Source organism: Harmonia axyridis, chromosome X (genome assembly GCF_914767665.1).
Source record: "Harmonia axyridis chromosome X, icHarAxyr1.1, whole genome shotgun sequence".
Taxonomy (NCBI): Eukaryota; Metazoa; Arthropoda; class Insecta; order Coleoptera; family Coccinellidae; genus Harmonia; species Harmonia axyridis.
This window is the reverse complement of record NC_059508.1, coordinates 29,204,589-29,208,166: the sequence shown is the minus strand read 5'-3', so window position 1 is coordinate 29,208,166 and position 3,578 is coordinate 29,204,589. Positions and strand designations below refer to the sequence as shown.

At 41.0% G+C, this 3,578-nt stretch overlaps 1 non-coding gene across 1 annotated transcript; it reads left to right on the top strand.

The window, feature by feature from the left end:
* The first annotated feature begins 2,633 nt into the window (after positions 1-2,633).
* On the top strand, positions 2,634-2,751 carry LOC123688457. Its single transcript, XR_006749978.1, has one exon. It is a non-coding gene; the product is annotated as a 5S ribosomal RNA (ribosomal RNA).
* The last annotated feature ends 827 nt before the right edge of the window (positions 2,752-3,578 follow it).

Sequence of the window (3,578 nt, the reverse complement as noted above, 5' to 3'; positions counted from 1 at the left end):
TCTCGAACTCCGATCCGGAAATCGGCCGATGCATCACGTTAACTATTTCTTATATATCTAATATAATATACATCGAGACGGTAAGAATTCTTTTAATCGAAGATATACATATACTTCTCATCAATATCCAAAAGCTTATCGAAAAATAAATTACTCAACTTTTACGTGAAGAATCGTTCACCCAAACCTTATCCCCTATATATGTCAGGAGAACCCAAGGTTCCCCTCCAGACACGATTTAGCAAACTTTTCCCGATCGATCCGACCCACCGAGGCCGTCTCGACCGTCCGCTGCGCCTACTAGGGCCGATTTCTTCGGACTCCGATCAGAAAATATACCGATGCATGTCGTTAACACCTAGTCCGCCTCGTCCGATCTATCTAAACAGTCTCGACGCACCCAACACTCTTTCAAAGTCGGATTACTCGGACTCAATCTGAAAATGGACCGATGCATGACGTCAACACTTAGCCCGCCTCGTCTGATCTATCTAAGCCATCTCGACCCACCCAACACGCCTTCCAAGTCGGATCACTCGGACTTCGATCTGAAAATCTCCGGACTCATTTTTATGAATATCCCCAGTCAGTAAGAACGTTATTTCGCCAATATATACCAACAATAAACCATATTCCAATAGCTGAACCAAAAATATAATTCCCGATCCAAACGTTCTGCATCGCCCAACGCGACCACCTTCCCTATATATGTCAGGAGAGCACAGGGTTCCCCTCCAGACAACACTTACGCTCTATCCCCGACTCTCGGTCGATCGATAGGCCAGGTCAGCGGTGTCTGTTTCGGCCGAAGCTCGGACTTTGGTCAAAATGTTCCGATACAAAATTTGAACCAAGATAGATACAGATATGATTCCTTCTTAAATATACGTTGATTATCGAACAGAATATGGTAAATATTTTGCGATGACCGAGGATTTCATAAATTTTTTTTTTTTTTCAAAAAAATTTTCTGTTATCGGAATTTCCTCAAATTTCATTTGGTTGCCTCCTAATGCTTATTAAAAATGATAATCAACAATCAGAATCATTATTTATCATTTATTTCAATTTTTATAATGAAAAACGTTCACGTCCTTTCGCGCCTCTCGATCGTCGTTTACGTGATGCATCGGTCTGCCTGAGTTTACGTGGTGCATCGGTATGATCGAGTTTACGTTCTGCATCGGTGTGATCTAGTTTACGTTGTGCATCGGTAAGATCGAGATTACGTGGTGCATCGGTAAGATCGAGTTCACGTTCTGCATCGGTCTGCCTGAGTTTACGTGGTGCATCGGTATGATCGAGTTTACGTTCTGCATCGGTGTGATCTAGTTTACGTTGTGCATCGGTAAGATCGAGATTACGTGAAGCATCGGTATGATCGAGTTTACGTTCTGCATCGGTCTGGACTCTGAGATATATTTTCGACGTGAAAATGTTCCGATACATCTTTTGAACCAGGATAGTTAGAGAGATGATTTTTTCTGGGATGTACGTTGATTGGGGAATGGATTGTGGGAAATAACTTGCCATGACCGAGGTGTTCTCGAATTTTTTTTTTTTTTCGAAAAATATTTTCTGATTTTGGATTTCACTCAAATTTGATTTCGTTGCCTTCTAATGTGTTCTAAAAGAGTAAATCAGTAATCAGAATCGAAAAATATTTTTCGGATTTTTTTTTTTTTGAAAAAAAATTTTCTGATTTTGGAATTTCCTCAAATTTGATTTGGTTGCCTTCTAATGTGTTTTTAAAGCGTAAATCAGTAATCAGAATAAATATTCATTGTCGACTTTAATTTTTATAAGGAAAAATGTTCACGTCCTTAAACGCCTCCCCATCATTAGCCCGAGTCCAAGTCGATGTCAGTCCCGAGCGGACGGTGTCAGATACTACCTATCGCCCCGGTCTGGACTTGGCGAGGTATTTCGACGTGAAATGTTCCGATACAACTTTTCAACCAGGATAGTTAGAGAGATGATTTCTTCTATGTTGTACGTTGATTGTGGAATGGATTGTGGGAAATAACTTGCCATGACCCAGGTGTTCTTGAATTTTTTTTTTTTTCGAAAAAAATTTTCTGATCTTGAAATTTCCTCAAATCTGATTGCGTTGCCTTCTAATGTGTACTAAAAGAGTAAATCAGTAATCAGAATCAATATTCATTGTCGACTTTAATTTTTATAAGGAAAAATGTTCACGTCCTTAAACGCCTCTCCATCGTTACCCCGACTCCAAGACGATGTTAGACCGGAGCGGACGGTGTCAAATGCGACCGATCTCCCCGGTCTGGACTTAGCGAGATATTCCGACGTGAAATGTTCCGATACAAAAATTTAACTGTGATAGTTAGAGAGATGGTTCCTTTTGTGTTTTACGTTGATTGTGTAATAAAATATGGAAATAAACTTGAGATGACCGAGGTCTTCTGGGATTTTTTTTTTTTTCGAAAAATATTTTTCGATTTCGGAAATCCCTCAAATTTCATTGAGATATGTCCAAATGTGTTCTTAAAGCTTAAATCAACAATCAGAATTAATATCCAAAAGTTATTTCATTTTTTATAAGGAAAAACGTTCACGTCCTTTCCGCTCCCAAAAAGTGAGATATCATAGAAAATATCGCAATATTTGTTGTTTACGGCCATACCACGCTGAATTGCCAGTTCTCGTCAGAACACTGAAGCCAAGCAGCGTCGGGCGCGGTTAGTACTTGGATGGGTGACCGCTTGGGAACACCGCGTGCTGTAAGCTTTTTTTTTACGTTCTGCATCGGTCTGCCGAGATAACGTGGTGCATCGGTATGATCGAGTTTACGTTCTGCATCGGTAAGATCGAGATTACGTGATGCATCGGTAAGATCGAGATTACGTGGTGCATCGGTAAGATCCAATTCACGTTCTGCATCGGTAAGATCCAGTTCACGTGGTGCATCGGTAAGATCGAGATTACGTGGTGCATCGGTAAGATCGAGTTTACGTGGTGCATCGGTAAGATCCAATTCACGTTCTGCATCGGTAAGATCCAGTTCACGTGGTGCATCGGTAAGATTGAGATTACGTGGTGCATCGGTAAGATCGAGTTTACGTGGTGCATCGGTAAGATCCAATTCACGTTCTGCATCGGTAAGATCCAGTTCACGTGGTGCATCGGTAAGATTGAGATTACGTGGTGCATCGGTAAGATCGAGTTTACGTGGTGCATCGGTAAGATCCAATTCACGTTCTGCATCGGTAAGATTGAAATTACGTGGTGCATCGGTAAGATCGAGTTTACGTGGTGCATCGGTAAGATCCAATTCACGTTCTGCATCGGTAAGATCCAGTTCACGTGGAGCATCGGTAAGATTGAGATTACGTGGTGCATCGGTAAGATCGAGTTCACGTGGTGCATCGGTTTGGACTTAGAGATATATTTTCGACGTGAAAATGTTCCGATACAACTTTTGAACCAGGATAGTTAGAGAGATGATTTTTTCTGGGATGTACGTTGATTGGGGAATGGATTGTGGGAAATAACTTGCCATGACCGAGGTGTCCTCGAATTTTTTTTTTTTTCGAAAAAAATTTTCTGATTGTGGA